The sequence below is a fragment of the Hemicordylus capensis genome, chromosome 4, assembly GCF_027244095.1.
Source record: "Hemicordylus capensis ecotype Gifberg chromosome 4, rHemCap1.1.pri, whole genome shotgun sequence".
Lineage (NCBI taxonomy): Eukaryota > Metazoa > Chordata > Lepidosauria > Squamata > Cordylidae > Hemicordylus > Hemicordylus capensis.
In genome coordinates this window covers 115184551-115204938 of record NC_069660.1, presented here as the reverse complement: position 1 = coordinate 115204938, position 20388 = coordinate 115184551, and the positions used below count along the sequence as shown (strand labels likewise).

Below are 20388 nucleotides of genomic sequence, written 5' to 3'. Positions count from 1 at the left end.
AAATATGGTATAAACAAATGAGTTCCTCTGAAGAAACAAGGGTGTTAAAAGGGGAATATAATAAAAACCTGAATTAGAGTAGAAGAAATGAAAAGATGAAGATGTATATATTGTAGAGATGGATTTCAAATCCTCCTGCAAGAAGATGTATGGCTTAAAATACAGTCTCCAGGATGCTACGAACATTAGGGAGATTTAAAACAGTTCTTCGGGGAAAATGACATAAGATTATTTGGAAGAAGGCTGGAAAGAAGTGACCCTATCTAATTCAGTTTTCCTTGAGAGCATGATTAAATGTATACTGCAGATTATATTACCAGATAACCCTATGGCTGCTGAAAGTACATGAAGAATATCAAGTAGATGGTGGAACTGGGCAGTCATTCTAAACAGTCTACTTATCATCACAGATGTGTCTTCTCCATTGTAAGCCCCCTTTTTATTTCATTTTTTGTACCCGTATCATTCTGACATGGTTTTGTAAATCACCTAAATATAAGGACTTGGAAAATGAACATATCTGAGCTTAACAATGGGTATAAAGACACTTTTCAGAATTGGGGGGAAATTAGTTTAGGGAAATAGTGATGGTTGTATAGATTTGTTTTATTCTCAGAGCCTCAAAGCCCTGATAACATAGAAGTAAAATAATAAATAATAAATTAGACAATGAAATATGATTATATCTGTATACAAGATATGATTTGATTGTGTACGATCTGATTATAAATACATCCTGCATTTAAAAAGAACAATGGGTGCACATTTTACAAGCCATACTGGCAGCAACTAGTGCTATTTCTTTCCTTCTCAGTATTAAATTCTATAGGAGCCTCTCTTAAATTAAATTTAGCCCTCAAGAGCTTGAGTGTCTGCAGTTATACACCAGATTAGTAGCAAGAATTTGCAGGAAGTGGGACATTTCAAAACCAATTTAATTACATCAGGGAACTAAACAGGATTGCCACCTTTCTTTTGGTCTTATTGCCATGGCTACTGAAATTGCACAGAAGATTCAAGTGGAAGATGCTCCTTGGGGCGGGGGGAGGGTTGACAACACCATTTATTGCAAGCATCAGTATCATTGTATGCTGATGATATTCCATATGATATTTTAGAAGCCGAACAGGGAGAAATTACAGAACATAGTTAAAAGGTTTGTTTATTTATCATGATAATCTGTTATTAGCCTAACTGAAGATTTTTCTTCCCCATGGAGAAAAAAACCCTGTAACATTACAATCTAGAACCAAAGAGCCTATTCAGACTTGTTAAACTCTCCTGTGATGATCCCATAGAAAAAGGAATGCTTGACCAAACATGTCCATGAATACAGTGAGATCTTCTTCCTGGCTCTAGCCCTCTTCAGATGTTAAAAAAAAAAAGTTGGGATGCTATATGCATATAGTGTCCTGAAAGTACACTCAGAAGCCTCACCCACCCAAATGTTGACACAAGCCATAACTGTGGACAGATTCTGTCCATGATCAGAACACTGACATGTTGCAGCATTCCAACAGCAAGGGATACTTTTATGGACCACCAAACCAGTCCGGAGGTCCGGCATTCGAGCTGGTTTGGAGGCAGGGGGTTTCTTTAAGGAGCAGGGAGGGTGCTGTCCCCCCTCTGGCTACACTTTCCTGAAAATCGCTGCTGCGGAGGTGCAACATTCCTCCTTGCAGCCCTGGTCAGTGTCCTACTGGAAGTAGCCAACACGCGTGCACACACATGTGCCAGCCACTTCTGGTAGGACGCTGACTGGGGCTGCAAGGAGGTATGTTGCAGCCCACGGCAGAGATCTTTGGGAGAGCACTGGAGGGGAAAAAGTGGTGGGAGAGGTAAGAGCACCCTCCCTGTGCCTTAAAGAATCCCTCTGCCTCCTGATATTTGCTCACGTCCCTAATATTTGCTCACGTCCCTAATAAGAGCATGAAATGTTTTATTGAAGAACCAAAAGTGGTTACAAGGATTACAAAGTGAACTAAAATAAAATACAAGTTAACATATGTCTTTGGCTAACCCAAAGACAAATTATCAATTATTTATAATGGCTGACATGAGCAGGAAAATTACTCAGAGCAGTCCAATTTGAATTGAAAGGCCAAGTTGCCAAACTTTTCTTTTTAATTTCAATGGGACTACTTTGAAAAATATGTTGTCTCCTCAGTTGCCAGAATCCAGAGAAAGATGTCAAAAAGCAATCTTTTCACAGCACTGCCCCCTATGTGATTTATACGCAGGAGGGAACTCTTCTCTTGATTGACAACTCCTGTACCCACTCTCCTAAGCCTATTAGATCTCTTTGTTATAGTACATCTTTTTCTACAGAGCATCAATTTTGAGGCTAATGATATACATCAGAATTCCATATAATATGATACAGAAATTTCTGTCTTCAAGGTTTTTTTTTTTAATATTCTAGCGATTACATGAAGGAGGCCATAATGTTGCCATTCAGAAATTCATTCGTGTGTGTGTGTGTGTGTGTGTGTAAAGCACTATGCAAATTAATTTTACATGTAGAGCTGCAGTCCAAAAGGTCTACATAGTGGAAAATGAAGATCAATATTTCTGAGAAAAAGCAAATTGAATCACAGTACTTCTTCAATTTTTAATGGTTCTAATGGTGGAGATAAATAACAAAGTTCTTTTAGATTGTTTATTGCTGGATGTTCTAATTTCTATGCTCTGTACATTTTTGCACCATTTATTGCTGACTTCAATGCCATGCAGCAATTTACACTGAATGGGAAGATGTTACACATACAAAGCAAAAGTACTATGTGTGACAAATCTTTTAACCACCCTTTTATCTAAAATTCATAATGGCAGATGCTCCATTATATTAATTATGAGCTGAATTTATATTGATGCTAACATCTTCTATTACCGTGCAGAGATCTGGCATGACTTACACTTTGCTAATGTCCTTATTTCACAATATTCAAGAAAAGGAATTTTTGGAGCAACTAGGTATCACAAGGCATAAGCTATAGGATTGACTATCATTCGATTGGAGATGTTATCCTTTGTATCAGTCACTCAAGGGTGAACTGTCTCAAAGACTCAAGGAAGAGGTAAGGAATTAATCTTATTACAGTGCTATGATCTGATCTGGACCAGCACCACCTGCTTTTAACTTGAAAAAAAGTGGAAGGTCCATTATAATGTACCCCCATGCCATACCTAATTGGCTCACAAGTGAAAGGTCACAAGTTTCCTAAATAAAAATAATATTGTTCACTTCCATTTTTTTATGATGACATCATTCCTGCCCACACTAGTAAAACAGTGTAGGAGGAAAAAGTCAACAGGTGTGCTTGCTCACAGCCATATGAGATATCATTATAGGATATGGTACCCAGTGCAGCAATGCTGATACTGAATAATAGGGCCTTATGCCCATGGGCTGGGCCACTGCCTGAACCAATGAGACATTGTCAAAACACTGCAGATCATAGGGCTGCCTTATTAACAAAATGCCTTGATATTCTTTTTAGTTTTGCCCTAGATTATCTGAAAAATCAAAGAAACCTTTGAAAAACAGCACATTTTCCATTCATTATTACCAAATTATCTTCTAAATGTTTTTACATCCTTGCTTAATAGCTTGCATGTTTGGGGAAATTAATTCAATCAAATGCTTATTGATTAATTACCACATGGTTCATCCGCCAATGTGGAGGTGATGCCAGGCAATGACTCTGATGTTCTTTTGAAACAGTTGCTCGTTTGGGCACAAATTACTATATCTTATTGGTGCCGACATTTCTCCAGCACATTGCTTATTATCCACAAACTGACATTTGCCCATCTGTAAACCCAGTAGAGCACTCTAGCAAACTGTTCAAAACCTCACTCTCCAATCTGGAGTGTATGGATAATGCAGAAATTCAGCTCATTCAAGGTTGTACATATTCCAGAGATGGATTGTTTTGATTCCCCTCCCCCATCCAGAAATAGCAGTTAACAGTTTCTATTTAATCATGCAGAAACCAAGTCTTACCAGGAGGAGCAACGGCTGATAAATAAGGATGCCTTCCCCCTCACTATTCTTTCATATGTTTGCGTACAATCTGAAGCAAATATCTGAAGCAAACTTCAAATGAGAGTATGAGTTTTCATGCTTTTCTACATCATGTGATAGTCCAGGTTTTTCAGCACTAGCAGTAATGAATGTAGCAGTGTTTTTTCACTCCTGTAATTGCAGACAGTGGCATGATCCTTCTGCGGCTTTTAGTCCAAATGATATCAAAAAGATCTCTACCTCTTTCTGCACCCTTTAGAGAAGTTGGAGGAAAGAAAATCACCATCTACCTGCTCTGTATAACAAGAACTGAGGAAGGTAGAGAAAATGTACTAAGTTTCCTAACTAATAAAAGACAGGATTCATTCAGAAAGATATATGAAAGCAAAGGTGCAAGTAAAGGGAAGCTACTCTCAAGTTTCCTCGTAAGGCTGAGATCAGCCTTTGACTTTAAGTTCAAACTATATGTATGTGAGAGACTGGCTGCATTCGCATGTATGGAACTGCAGGTCCAATGGATCCGCAGTTCCACACACCCCTTCCTCCGCTCTCCTGTGCAAATTTGGGCATTCAGGAGAGCTCCCTTTCTGTGGTCTCACTGACTGCAAAGAGGAGGGGGAACTGGCTGCCTGGACTTCCTTTATTACTGAAGGACAGCTCTGGCAGCCAATAGCAGATGGAGTGAGGGAGGAGCTTCATCCCGCAAGTCCAGTTGCAAAGCAACCAGACTGTGGTGCCAGTGTTAAGATGTAATGCTGGCACTGTGGAACCAGAGTTCCAGGCAGCAGACCTCACTACAAACTGAAGGTACAAACCTCTGTCTGTGGAGAGAAACCACGGGTCCATTTTCTGTTGTGTCTGTGGTTCCTTCATCTCTGGTTTTGTGTTGTGCAAATGCGGCCATTGTGTTATATATCCAATGTACTGTTTGCCTAAGCTTATGGTCAGAACTAGACATGAGAGCAACAGCGGTTGTGTGTTTAAGCACAAAACTGCTGGGAACACATTAAATGAGTGAAGTGTGGGGTTAGTCTAAGAACAAAAAGGGCATTTATTTACTTGGCCCAAACTGAGGAAGAGACTAGTCATGACAGCAGCACCTCCATGTGTGTAAGTGTGAATCTTTGCCAATCACATAGTATAAGGCAAGGTGGGTAGCAGTGAAGTTGGAGGAAAGAAAGAAGTTGGAGGTTAAGACATTGCCTGCTTAACCAGAGCTTCATTCCACTGTACGCTTGAAGACTAAGTTCCATGCTTCTAGGCTACAGTGGTAGTCTTTCCAGGAAAAGCTAATCCTGCCTACCTGGTGTATAAAGCTCTAGCTTCCTAGCTTGTTCCTGAGTCTGAGCAACATGTCTCTGGTGTAAGGACACTGCTTTCTTTTGCTTATTGCTGCTTGGAATCTTGACCCTTCCTGGCTTTGACCACACAAACTTCTGGCCCATTTTGACTGACACCTAGAACTGAAGGTGCAGAACACTATGGACTGGTGTGTGTCCTTTGCTCTCACCTGACAGAGAAAGAGTGGGTGGGGTTCCAGTTTTAAAAGCAAAAGGAGTGTATGTGAGAAGAGTGTCAAAACTACTGCCCCCAATGGCTTACCTCATAAGGATCTTTCTTCTCACTTAAACTCCAGTGCTGGACATTGCCTTATCACTGCTTGGGGAGAGGTTGTGTAGGCTGGTCAGTAAGCTTTGAGAGGCGGGTATTTTTACTCTCCACATGCTTACCTTTTGCTATTAAAAGCACCCCACTCTTTCTATGTGACTGGGACAATCCCATGTTTAAACAGACACAGAACTGCTGCCATCAAGTCTAGGTTAGCCTTTACAGCAGCATGTTGAAACCAGTATACTTTGGATAACAATAATTTATCCCATAAAATGCTACATCAAAGGACTCATAGTGTTTCCAAAGTGTTCTTGTTTTCTGGGAATTCTAACACAGCTAATTCAAAGAATAAACCTGAAACCGAGCCCAGTTGGCTTGTGTTAAATCACCTCCTTATGCCAAGACATTTGTAGACATTTCACAGTGCTTGTTATACACTCCAAGAGAACTTTGCAATACTGCGACTCAACAAGAAGAGATAACGTGAGAAACATATTTTGGCTTTACATTGCTGAGATACTGTTAGTATATATCAGCCTAAACCCTTAATTAATTGCATTTTTTTTCTTGTATGGGTATGAGATATATTCTACAGTTCTGCAGGGTAATTTTTCATCTTCGTCTCAGTGTCGCACAGCACTATCCAAGAATAACAACTGACTATTTAACATGTCCAGTTCTTACTTGAACTGGAATGTAATATCTGTTTTGCGAAGGATGGTGACAACATCTTTATTAAATGCGAAGACCTATTCAGCACAAAGGGTCACAGACAACAGCAATGAGTCAACTCACTAACCCATCCATTTTATGCTCAACTATCAACACTGAGCAAGCAAGGGCTACTCATGGGAAACATGCTCATCTCAACTCATTATACTTCAGCCATGTACAAAATTTATGCCTCTGCTTTTTAAAATTCAAATGCTTTCCAGAGGAGCCCAAGGAAGCTGCCATTTGGGTAATCTTGGCAGAAAGGCCAGTGTCAAGGATTCCTCTCATAAGTGTATTGGAAATTAGCTGCCTTTCCATTGCTACAGAATAAGCAGGTTACATTGAGAATTTGTATTATTTTTTAAAGTAAACCTTCTTTTGTGCATATTCCTAGCCATACTGTATACTCCGATATACAGTGCAGCAAGGCAAAACTACTTTAATAGGGTTAAAACAGAGGCTACTTAAGAAGCTTCTTTATACCAAGTGGTCCCTCTATCTATACCAAGTTGGTCCCTCTATTTCAGTATCGTCTACACAGACTGGCAGCAGCTTCTCCAAATTTGCAGGCAGGAGTGTCTTTCAGCCCTATGTTGGAGATACCAGGGAGGGAATTCAGAACCTCACATGATCTTTCCAGAGCGCCCCCATCCCCTGAGGGGAATATCTTACAGAGCTCACAGATGTAGTCTTCCATTAAAATGCAAACCAGGGCAGATCCTGCTTAGCAAAAAGGATAAGTCATGCTTGCTACCATAAGACTGGCTCTCCTCACATTTAATGTGCTTCATATAAACATAAATGCTTCCATAGTCATTTCAAATGGCAGGAAATTCTGACCACAGAATGTACTGGCATGCAGAAATTATCAGAATTTCCAGAGCACCGAATTATAATCCAGTGTACCTTTAATGAGGAATCAAGGTATCAGAAATAATAGTAATTAAAAATGAATTGGAAACCATGAGATATCTTACTCCAAGACAATCCACACTTACTGCTATGTTGAAAATTTTATATTGTTTTAGATGTTGTTATATTGGTCAAAGTCCATATTAAAGACTGACTGACTGACTGACTGATTGCCAGCAGTTCTCCAAAGCAGAGGTTTGTCCAGCTCTGTTATCTGAGATATTTTCAGGTGGATATGCCAAATACCTCTGGGCTGAAGAATTTAGTGATGCTACTGTCCACTTCAGGTGAGACAACCTGGCAGTCATGCACCTTATCAACACACAGACATCTTGTTCTGCCAAAGTGATGGGCCTTGTGCACACATTTGTGTTGCATTGTCTCCAGTTTACTGTTCTGTTAGTTGCCCAGCATGTACAAGACATACAGAATGAAATCATGGATGCCCTATCTATTTTCAGGGAGGGTGTTTCAGGGAGTTAGCTCTGGTGGCAGTGCTGGAGGAGCTCCTGGAGGTGATCTGGAGCCTTGGCCATTAGAGGCACACAGGGCAATTGATGCAGCACTTGACCCCCAAACTTTAATGCATTTCTTTTTCTTTTTCATTTCTGAAATGAAAATGGAAGAGTAATGAACTGCCTTCAGAAGAAGATTGGCTGATAAAAATTTTGGAATATGCGGAGATGGCAAAACTCACAGTACCGATAAGAGATCAAAATTTGGAATGTTTTAAGAAAAAATTGGAAAACATTTTTATTATACTTAAAGAACTATTTCCCTAATATTGATTTTACAACAGGGTTTGAAATTTAGTAATAATAGCAGGTTGGGTAGATCAAAATCGAGTTTGTAAGGTTTAAGATATATGTTTTGAATTACTATTATAGCAAGGGTTAATTCTATAGTTGCTGATTCACGAGGAGGTGTGAGCGGGAAGTCAATAATTGTTTAATGTGATGTGAATGTTAAGATATTGTTAAAATCAATAAAAATTTAAACATAAAAACCCAAAACTTTAATGCATTTAGAGAGCAGGTAGGTCTTGGGGAGGTATGGCCAGTCCCTCCCAAGCACATTGTGCAGTTTCTAGATCATCTCAAATAATCTGGTAAGGCTGTGAGCATTTTGGCTGGCTATATCTCAGCTTTCTCTTTTGAAGCAAGGGTGGGTATCTGGGCAGATTATACTACTGATTTTAGAATTAAGAGGATGCTGGAAGGCTGGGGACAGATTTTCCCTTTGGCACTGATATTAGAAGGCCTGTCTGTTGGTTGAATTGGGCTAATAATAATAATATATATATATATTTTCTATCCCAATTATTATCCTCTGCTTCTGTTTTCAAACCATTTCATCTTTTAAAAAATGAATATGATCTAAAACCAAATGCTGCTTGGCAATATATTTATTCAATGCATAGTATATCCAAATGGTTTCGTCCAGATGCTATTAGTGCTTCAGAAGCGCCAGATATTATCAAATTTTACCATCATATTGATGAATCTAATCAGGCTCATAATATGCTTTCTAATTTTATTCAAGCCCATGTAGCCATTCCACTTGATTCTGAAGGAATTAAGTGGAGTTTAGAATTGAATGTATCAATCTCACAACATCAATGGGATGTGATTTTGGCTGAAACTGCCATAGTGTCTTATGATCTGAGGTTAAGTTAGCCTAACAAAAATAGTTGGACTCTGATTAGAATTATTGGACTCCGATTAGACTCTGCGAATATGGGATGAGCAAATGTGACAAATGTTGGAGATATTGGGAAGGAGAGGTGGAGCTCTTACATCTGTTTCTTAACTGTAAGGTAATATCTATCTATCTATCTATCATCTATTATTTATTTATCACATAGATTGATTGATTGATTGATTGCATATCTCCATTCTGGAAAAATATAAGTGACTATCTGAGCTGATCCCTACTAACTAAGCAAAAAGACACCGTTTTAAAGTAGTGATTATCTCATATTCTCAGAGCAGGGGGAGAACAACTGTACCTATCCAACCCCAGCATAGCATTCCCAGTGGCTCTTGTTGCTGGTATTTGCCTTTATGTTTCTTTTTAGATTGTAAGCCCTTTGGGGACAGGCAACCATCTTATTTATGTATTTCTCTATGTAAACCACTTTGATAACTTTGGTTGAAGATTGTTATAGAAATATCAGTAGTAGTAGTAGTAGTAGTAGTAGTAGTAGTAGTAGTAGTTGTTGTTATATCAAGGGAATATCCTCTAGATCCTACTTCAGTTCTATTAGGATTCAGGATTTCCTTCTGATGCAGAACAGAAGTGGCTTGCTAGGGCCTTTCTGGTGGCTAAACACATAATTCTACAAAATTGGAAATGTAAATACCTCCAGATATTGAAAAATGGCTCTTTGATTTACTTACTCTAGCAGCCCATGAACATTCTTTTTTCAATACTAGATCTTGTTTTTCTAAGTATGAGGGGATTTGGTCTGTGTTTCTGGAAGTCTAGTGTATGTATGTACGTTTCTGTAAGTAAAGTTATTTTATTTTAATTTTTTTAAAGAAGGCCAGTTCCACCAATTTACTTCACGCTATTTTGAATGCATTTGTATTCAAAATGTAGTGCACTTCTTCTTGGAGTTGGGTGGTGGTATGCAGGGTCTGGTTAAATTTGGGTGAATCACCTACCAGTGTTGGCACTGGCAGTACTAGTCTGGCCCCTCAGCTGGGTTTATTAGACACTGAAGTAAAGTATATTGGGTGTTGGTGTTCCTGTACTTTTAAACATTACATTTGTTAAAGTTTAGCATATTCCACATTGACAGAAGTTTTGGTTTGCAGGTGCTTGTTGCTCAGTGTTTCATTTTGCAGCTTGCATCAGCACAATGGAGAGCTTTGATCTGTGGACACTTGATTGTTTTCTGTGCCCACAGACATGCTAGCACGCAGTTTCGTACCCAGTTGGGTTTGGGCAATTGTGTTTCTTCTCACAATTAGAGTTATTAGCCCCCCCCCCCCGAGTTGTTAATAGTTCATTTGGGTGAAAATGATTTGGCTCAGAGAACTGGTCTCTCTGTAATTCAGCAAGCCAAGCAGGACTTTGAAACACTTAGAGTTGGGATCCCTGGCATTGTTATTCTGTGGGCTGACATGTTATTGCATAGAGTATGGAAGGGGGTGTTCAATCTGAAGGGCATGGAAAGGGCCATATGCAAAGTTAACAGGGATATGGGCAGGGAGAGGAGAGCTGGTCTTGTGGTAGTAAATATGACTTGTCCCCTTAGCTAAGCAGGTTCTGCCCTGATTGCATATGAATGGGAGACTAGAAGTGTGAGCACTGTAAGATATTCCCCTCAAGGGATGGTGCTGCTCTGGGAAGAGCAGAAGGTTTCAAGTTTCCTCACTGGCTTCTCCAAGATAAGGCTGAGAGAGATTCCTGCCTGTAACCTTGGAGAAGCCGTTGCCAGTCTGTGAAGACAATACTGAGCTAGTTAGACCAATGGTCTGACTCAATATATGGCAGCTGCCTATGTTCCTATGAGTAGCATCCCCAACAGTCCCGTATTATATGGGAAATCCTGTATCTGAGGCAAACATACAGGAAGCTGTTTTCCCCATATTGTTGGCAGAGCCCGGGGCTCTCCCTCATCCCCCATTGTGTTCTCACTGAGCCCTTTGAAGTCTGGGTGGAGTCCATATTATAATGTGGAAGTAACAACAAAGTTCACAAAGATTTAGATTTTAGATTTAGATTTTAGATTGTGAGCCCTTTGGGGACAGGGATCCATTTTGTTTATCTTATTTATTTGTTATTTCTCTATGTGAACTGCCCTGAACCATTTTTGGAAGGGCAGTATAGAAATTGAATAAGTAAGTAAGTAAGTAAGTAAATAAATAAATAAAAGAAGCCCTGAATTGCTCTGCGAACTTGCAGGAGCAATTGCCTGGGTTTATTTACAACTTGCAAGTGACTAATTGTTTGCCTTTCAAATGCAAATACAGTGGTCCCTCGACCTACGAACTACTCGACATCCGATGTTTTCGAGTTACGAGCGACAAAAAAGACCGGAAGTAGTTGCCAGTTTAGATTCAGCTTACTCGACCTACGAATTTTTAGATGTGGTTTCCTCGAATTACGAATGTTTCCAGACCTCCGTGGTGCGCTCTTCGACTTACGAAAATTTTGACCTCCGAACGTGCGTTCGGAATGGATTAATTACGTAAGTCGAGGGACCACTGTATACCCACAGACTCTTGCTAACTGACTCACCACTTCTGACAGATAAAGCAGCCTTTCAGTGAGGCTTTCTGTGACAGCCATGGCAAGATGCAGCGGGGATGTAGAGTGTGTGTGTGTGTGTGTGAACCTGGGAGATTCTCTTAGTTTTTCACCTGACACTTCATCTATGTCTAAGTGGGATGGTCTATGTGAACAAGAAGCTTTGTGAAGTCATAAGCTTTGTGAACCAGCCTGAGCCATTTTTGGAAGGGTGGTATAGAAAACTAACTAACTAACTAACTAACTAACTAACTAACTAACTAACTAACTAACTAAATAAATAAATAAATAAATGCGGCTTGTGTTGTCTTGTTTTTACAACTGCATTGCTACTCAGGCTTTTGATTACCCCTGGGATGACCCCAACTTCAGATACCCCCCCTCCCCGCCAAGACCTCCCGCATGACCCTGTATTCCGGCAATGGAATGTTGGTAACCCTAGCAGTGAGGTGATTGCCATAGGTGGAACAGTAGTTTACCATCCTGGGATCATGTTTTCATGTTCACAGATGTTCCTGCCTGGTAGGGCCAATCTTTCTGTGAAAGGTTGTGACCTATATTTGCCAGACCTTAGGCACGGGCTTGTTGAATTCTTGGAGGAGTGTGAGGGCAAGGCCAAATGAGGCTAGCCTTCTCCCACAGCAAGGGCAGTGCAGGTTGCGTATAACATTAGCAGGGATTCACTGGTGAACATCCTTGGGCTGGTTTAAAGCAGGCAAATGCTTAATCTGTTCTTGGTGGCTGTGCAGGTCATGGGCTATGGTTTGCACTCATACCTGCCCCACAGACTACACAACCTCAAAAGCTGTGTGGCTTGGGGGAGTGAAGTCTTTAAAAGGTCCCTGACCTGTCAGGTTGTCAAAGAGGATCAAGGGGCAGCATTGTCCTGATTCCAGGCTCTGAGGCAGGGTTTGTCACCCCAAAGGATTGGGAAGAACGATTGTCTGACTCCAGCCTAGGCTAGGCCCGCACTGCAGGGAGTGGAGTTTACCCTTCCTAAATCTAATTCTTAAATTGTTGATAACATTGTGTCCCTTTCTCCCAAGAAGTTGTTCTGTGTTCTTATTGTGCTGTGCCTGGGGGTGTAGGAAAAAATGGTGGTGTCAGATCAGCACTAATTATCATGGCAGGGTTAAAGTACTTCTAAATATCCATAATTTTAATTCTATAGTTCTCAACTATAGTTTGTGAGATCTTGTTTAATTGGTAATTATTGAATTCCATCAGCAATCACTGAATAACATTGATAAGAGTTGAATTTAGCATCAGGTGTACAACATATAAACACCTTTAATATTTCTTAGTATTTTTAAAGGAGGTTTGCATCACCGGAGCAATAAATTAAGATAATAATTTCACACTGGGCTGGAAGAATTTTAAACACATTTATCTAGAATGTGAGTGCGTGTGTGTAAAACACATTTATGTTCAAAACTAATAATTAAACTGCCTTCATCCTCTGCAGCAGCTCATTATAAATAAAAACAAACAAGTGCAACATAAACTCCCCATTTATTCCTTTTTAATGGACTTTTAGTCAAGTTTTTTTTTTAGAATTGTGGATGAAGGCCATCAAATAACATTATATTGCACAAATGTCAAGCCAAAAACAAAATTTAAAATGTACAAAGCTTACAATGAATACACAATTATATGTCCATTTGTATCTTAAAAGAGGGTTAATTATACCATGGAAAGAATGATCAGCATTAGATCCTGGGCAGGAACAGCAAATTACCTAAACTATTAAACTGCAAATAATTCAGAAATATCATTAGCAGTCAAATCACTTTTTTAATAATGAAAAAAACTTGTTTCTTTCCTCTTTGTTTAATTTAAACTTAATGTCTGCTTATTTCTCACATAAGCAGAAAATGCTGATAAATAATTCCAGTACATGCCTAAACATCTCCTTTCACAGCTAGCTCCTAATTTGATCTCTGGAGACCCTTCTTAGTAGCTGAATATTTTCATTCATTTCAAGAGAGCCTACATCACCATATATTTCTAATCTCATGTCGCTTGGTAATACTGCTAGATGAGGTCCTCAGCAAATCATTAAACTTGTTCAATAACAAGTTACAAATCACAAGAGATTCAATGAGAGTAAAACAAAATAAGGGTAATTTGTGTGTGGTGGGGAGAGAGAAGGTAAACTTCATTTCTAGTGTGGTTTCTCAGATTATTTAACATGCTACATTTACCAGGAAGTACAACAGAGGAATAGAGACATTAATAATTCTACAGATCAATCCAGAGTTTCCAGTCTTACCTGGAGGATCAATCCCAGAAGGACATACTAAAAACTGATATTCTTCCCCTGGCTGCAGGAGTTCATCTTGTGCTTTTCAAGTTCTTAATAAAACTTTTGGGTGAAATCATCCAAATGTTTGTGCTAAAGTGTCATCAGTATACTGATGATAAACAATTCTAACTCTCATAAGAACAGCCCTGGTGGTTCAGGTCCAAGGCCTATCTAGTCTAGAATCCTGTTTCACACAGTGGCCCATCAGATGCCTCTGAGAAGCTCACACGCAAAAGGTGAGGGCATGCCTTCTCTCTTGCTGTTGCTCCCCTGCAACTGGTATTTAGAGACGTCTTGCCTCTAAGACTGGAGGTGGCCTATAGCCACCAGACTAGTAGCCAGACCTGTCCTACATGCATTTATCTAAGCCCCTTTTAAATCTATCCAAGTTAGTGGCCATTGCCATATTCTGTGGTAGAGAATTCCATAGATAATTATTTATAATTTTATTTATTTAACATATTAGTATTCTGCCCAAAATGCAAGTCTCTGGGTGGTTAAAAAAAACAATAAAAACAAGTAAAAAGGTTAAAACATTACAACAATTCAAAATTTAAAACATTTAAACAATTTAAAAACATCAAACTATAAAACAGTATCTAATTTTGTAAACTGCCCAGAGAACATGCATTTTGGGCGGTATAAAAATATGTTAAATAATTAAATAATAAATAAATAAATAAATAATAAAAGCCTGGGTGAACAAATGTGTTTTGACTGCCTTTTTAAAAGTTGCAAGAGATGAGGAGGCTCTTATTTAAGCAGCAAGCATGTTCCAAAGCCTCAGGGCAGCAATGGAGAAGGCCCATCCCCAGACGAGCTGGTGGCAACGCTCCTCTGGTGATCTCAATGTCTGCAGCTCATCTGGTGACCTCTCCTGATGATCTCAATGAGCATTGTGATTCATAGCAAACAGGATGTTCTCTTAAACAGCCAGGGCCCAAACTGTTTAGGGCTTTATATGTTATAACCAAGACCTTGTATTTTGCCCAGATACCTATCGGCAACCAGTGTAGATCTTTTAAGATAGGAGTGATATGGTCTCTCCGAGATGACCCAAAGACCACCAACCTGGCTGCCTCATTCTGGACAAACTGCAGTTTCCAGACTACGTACAAAGGCAGCTCCACATAGAGCTGTAGCAAATAGTGGATTTAAGCCCAGCCTTTGTCTCAGAGCAAGCCCACATGGGGGAAACAAAAATGATGCATCATTCTCTCTATTTTTGCTCAACAAAGGCTGTTCCTTTAAAACTTGAAACTGTCCCTTTGGTAATTGCTGCCACCATGCCCACTTTTTAACAGAGTGTAATTCCTCCCTTGTGTGGGCAAAATTCTAGGGAAACTCTTCTTCTTTTACCAATGGAAAAGTACAGAAAACCCTCCACGTGCAGCTTACATGTGAAGAGCAAACTTAGAAGTGTGAGCTGTTCAGCAGTCAAACGAGATGTGTTTGCACCAGAGTAAAACCCCTTTTCCTGAGTTAAAAATCCACTCAGATACAAAGAACAAAAAGAGAAAAACTTTATTCAAAAATACTAGGATTTCTCAGCTTTTTGTTACAGGTATCAGAAACACTCAATAATACTCTCAAAGAGCACTCCAGCTGGTATTTGGAGAGGCACATTTTAAAAACCATGGTTACTCAGCTGCAAAGATAATTCAAAAAGCACTCCCAGTTGCAAGGTACCTTTAAAAGCAACTTTACAGGGTACAGAGACTTCTACAGTAGAGATGTGCAAATTGATTCAGATAAAAATCGATTTGTACCTGAATCTAGCTGATTTGGGTGATTCAGAGACAAAACAAATCACCCCTGTGGTCCATTGGCTAGATTCGGGTACAAATCGAATTGCACCTGATTCGATTCAAATCAAGTTGAGTTTGGGATCCCTCCTATTAATTCCCCCAGATTCCCAGCTTTGATTTTTTTTAAAAAGCTAAGCTCTAGTCCTTATAGATGTGGAGTTATGGAGCAAAATGTGTGGTCACTATTTTTCAAGTGTTTGGATTCTTTGGTGTATAATAACTTTCACTTAATGAATCCTTATGAGGATCCATTGCACACCTTCATTTCTTCTATTCATTTTGACGGTCTTTTCAACAGTGCCAACTGTCAACTGCCATGTGCCAACTACACCCCACTCCCACCCACAAGGCAATGGAGTACTACTCAGTTTAAGTTAAGTGCCTAATGGGTAGAGGCTACCACCCAAATTGCAGAGGAATTGGGCAAAGGGCTGATTTTTGGTGAATTGTTGAAGTTTTAGTGTCTTTGGGGCAGATTTGGGGCATAAAGTGGGATCTGGGGTGGAAGAGTGGGGTGGGGCAGTAGCGCCTAATGGGTGGAGGCTACCACCCAAATTGCCGGGGGTTTGGGCAAAGGGCTGATTTTTGGTGAATTGTTGAAGTTTACGCATCTTTAAGTTTGTCCCCCATAAGGTATGATGGAGGTGTATCGCTTCACGTCAGGGGGAAAGGGGTGGCCTAGAGTGGTGTGGGGTTGGTGGTAGTGCCCAAGGGGGGCAAGGAAGCTACCAGAATTTTTTCAAAGGATTTGGGCAGAGGGCTGATTTTTGGTGATTTGTTGAAGTTTATGCATCTTTAAGGGTTTTTTCCATAGGGAATCATGTAGGTTTCAGCAGCCCCATAACTGCACTTGGGGGGTGCTGGGGTGGCCCAGAGCGAGTGGCAGTATAGTGAACAGAGGGTGCCAGCCACCCCCATGGGTTTCTAACCCATGGGGTTCAGGGTTCTGTTGTTTCTGAGGTGTTCTGAGTGTAGAGTCTCTAGTAGCAAATGAGATTTTCAATACAAACCATGAATCCACTCTCATTTACTATCAGAGAATCCACACTCAGTGGCCCTGGTGATTTGTTAATTTTTAGTTTTTCAAGACAGTTTAGAACATCTTCATTTATCACCACAAATTGGCTCAGTTCTCCAGCCTCCAAGCCTGAGAAGCTCAGTTCCAGAGTGGATATTTGGTCAGTCTCCTCCACCAAGAAGTCACATGTAAAGAAATTCAGCTTTTCCTTATCCTCCTTAATAATCCTTTTCACACCCTCGTCTTCTAAGGGTCCAAATACCTCCCTAGCAGGTTTTCTGCCCCTGTTAACTGGACAAAAGAGGCCCCCTTTTAACATGGTGATTCTATTTATATATCAGGGAGAGAGCAACTGGCCCTATCCACCCCCCCAGCACAGTACCTCCGGTGACTGTTGCTGGTATCTATCATGTTTTTTAAAAAGATTGTGAGGCCTTTGGGGACAGTTTATCAGTGTAAACTGCTTTGGATACTTTTGTAGAAAAGCAGTATATAAATGTTTGTTGTGGTGGTTTAAAGTTGTTGTTATTCCCCTTTAAACTTCTAGCTATATGCTCCTCAAACTCTCTCTTTTTGCATCCCTTTTTGTATCCTTGCATTTCTTTTCCCAGAGTATATGTTCTTTTCTGTTCTCTTCTTTTGGGCAGGACTTCCATTTCTGAAGGAAGTCTTCTTCCCTTTTATATCTTCCCTGACTCTACTTGTTAGCCATGCTGGCATCCTCCTGAACTTGATGGTACCTTTCTTGGTATACTTTCCAACTGAGCCTCTATTATTGTAGTTTTAAATAAGTTCCATGCTTTCTAGAGTGAATTGACCTTCCTGATTGGCCATCTATTCCAAAGCAGATAGTGGAAACCCTGAACCAGTGCTTTTGACCCAATTTTGACTCTCTCAAAAGGGCCATCTAATCCGCAGCAGTCAGCGGAAACCTTGGACCAGTGGCTGAAGCACATTTTGGTCTGGATGTGGGCAAACTGACAAGAAACTCTGAAAACAGGAAACTTTGTAACTCTGGGTGGAGGACTTTGTTCTGAATGGGTCAGTTATCCATGCACTGGTTACATCCAAACAGAGCACTGACTTAAAGCAGTGTCCATGCTTTCCCTACTGCACAACTGCATATCTGCTTGAGTTGTTGTATAACCTGACCTCCTGTGCAACACCACTGGGGTTGCCTTTCCCATTCCACAACAGTCCTGGCAGGGTCCTTACACCTGCACCCCACTGTGCAGAATGTCAACCAATATCTCTTGGTCCTCATTAAAAAAAAAGTCACAATATTTAACAATATGTTTGAGAGTAACAGTTGATTCATAGGACAGAGGATGCAATGAACTACTTTCTGTTGCGCTCTGGATTACAGATTGGCTATCACAAATGGGTCACATGATGACCAGGGGTGTAGCAAGGTTGGAGTGGGCCCAGAGATGAGATTTTAAAATGCCCCTCCCCTCACTGCTTTCCTCTCCTTTAGGGAGTCCGCACATCCCAGGCCCCCAAGAATTTAAGTCTGATATTTCAAAATAAGTATGCTGCCTGGAAATACATTTCACTGAATACACACACACACACTTCACAATATATAGTGATATAGATCAAATACTATATATTTGTGCTACTTTTAATGCCTAGAACACACTAGAAACACTAGAGGCAAGAATATTTATGCTGCTTAGCTAGATAGATGCTAAGATATCATGAGCTAGATAGATGTAATTCAAACTCACTTAATTTCTTCTCGCCTTCAACAGTCAAATTCAGCACACTGTTGTCTTCTACAAGTTCAGCAGTTCATAACATCTCTGCAAGATTAACCCATAGAAAAATCACTATCATGGTCCTGGAATATTATCACATTTAAGATAAAGCCTGTCCCTCTTAGAATTATAAATATTATTGGGAATTAAATACATGCTGTGAATCATTTTAATTATTATTTTTTTAAAAAAATAAAATGTGTTTTTAAAAAGGCAAGAGGTGAACAAATCTAAAAGAATCTCAGATTTCTTTTTGTTTTCTTTTGTAGGACAAGAAAGACAGTACAGCTTGATATTGCTTAGTGATGAATTCTGTACTTCATTGTACTATTCTGTTGCAAAGAAACTGGCAGCTTCCATTGCTCAGCTTTGTATAATAATTAAGTGACATATTTCAAATACCTTAAACTGAAAGGAGCACCATAGAGAAAGGAGCACTATTTTTTAGTGAAGTGCTTAACAAATAATAAAACTTCACAGACAAAAGCTGGTAATGTGACTTTGTCAATATTGTTTATTGAACATTTAGTTGTTGGGAGGAGGAAATTTGGATAGACATAGAAGATCAAGTGGATTTAAAAATAAACACACCTGTAATAAAACCCTTCTTCTTTTGCTTCTCACCCCCCCCCACCTTCTGTCTCCCTACAATGTCCTTCTTCCAAAGAAAGTGTGCATGGGATTATATCAAACACATTCTGCTTCAAGATGACTGCTTAAAATAATTGTTTTCTAAATGCAGAAAAAAATAGTGTTCTCTATTTGCAAATAACATCACAACCAAGGGGACAAAAGGCGAGGTATGCCTGAATGCTGAAACAAAGCTAAAATAAAAGCAATGTGTGTGGCTGTGTGGAGCATGGGAAGAGATCCTTTCAGAAAGAGGAAATTTTTCAACACATTACGTTATCCTTGTATTTTATCCGCAAAAAGACATAGCAGGGAGCAAGAATTCAGAACAGGAATACGCTGCTACCCTCTCCCCCACCCTTCTTCCACTATAACCCTAGCCTTCCAGAAACCAGGAGTGACTTCAGTTTCAAGACCTTCCTATCCCTACTCTTGTTTAACACTTCCAGCAGCTCAGCGCAGCTCTCACACATTGTTCATTCAACAGCAGCAGCAGCTGCCTCCGCCTCCTCTTGCCCTCCCCCCACCCATGACCATCCCTGCCCCTAAAACCTTGCAACTGGTAAAAGGCACACACGTTATCCTTCAGGGAGGTGGAATATAATAAATAACTATAATATAATACTCTATAAAGAAGACCAGCACCACCACGAAGTGACCAGCATGGCTGATGACATGACTGTGTGAGTTGAGCAGAAGTGGCTCCCCCTTCAGAGCTCACCTGGGTAGGTGGAGGGGGGGTAGCTAAGCTGGAGGATGAGTGTGGCTCAGCACTGCAACAGGTAGTGGCAGGCAGAGAGACGTGGCCATGGCCGCTTGTTCTGCGGGGCAGGGAGGGAGAGATAGGTTCATGCTAGCAGCCCGCTCTGGAGGTTTCCTGTCGGGCCCTTGGGAAAGCAGGCTTGGACTGGGTTACCGAGCAGACAGCAGCACGAATTTCCCACTGTGTCCCTCTCCTGTGCACCCTGTCACTGTCAGAGTGTGACGGCAGGTGCCTGCGACCACAGAGAAGAGAGGGGCGCTCACCCTCTGTTGGCGACAGAGCGCACAGGAGAGGGACGCACACCAGGAAATTTAATGAGGTGGGGGGGACAACAGGAGTGGTGTGGAAACTATTGCTGCATGGCTTGGCGTACAAGGAACAGGGAGGAGGAGAAGCCCCTCAGAGACTTTCGGCAGCTGCATTGGAGGCGGCAGAGTAGCAGCAGCAGGTGTTCCGCGCACGCTGTTTCTCCCTTGAACAGCTGCCTCTGCACCAGGTAGCCTCTTACCTTGGTCCCCAGCCACCACCTGCCTTTCCTTGGCTCTTCCTCCAGCAGCGTGCTGGACTGAGGCAGGACAGGGAG

General features: G+C 40.6%; 1 long non-coding RNA gene across 1 annotated transcript in view; it reads left to right on the top strand.

Moving 5' to 3' along the window:
• The first annotated feature begins 4708 nt into the window (after positions 1-4708).
• Positions 4709-20388, top strand: part of LOC128352940 (uncharacterized) — a 43859-nt gene continuing 28179 nt past the window's right edge. Inside the window, exon 1 of the long non-coding RNA XR_008320725.1 lies at positions 4709-4834. This is a non-coding gene — a long non-coding RNA (uncharacterized LOC128352940). The remainder of the gene's footprint in view (positions 4835-20388) is intronic.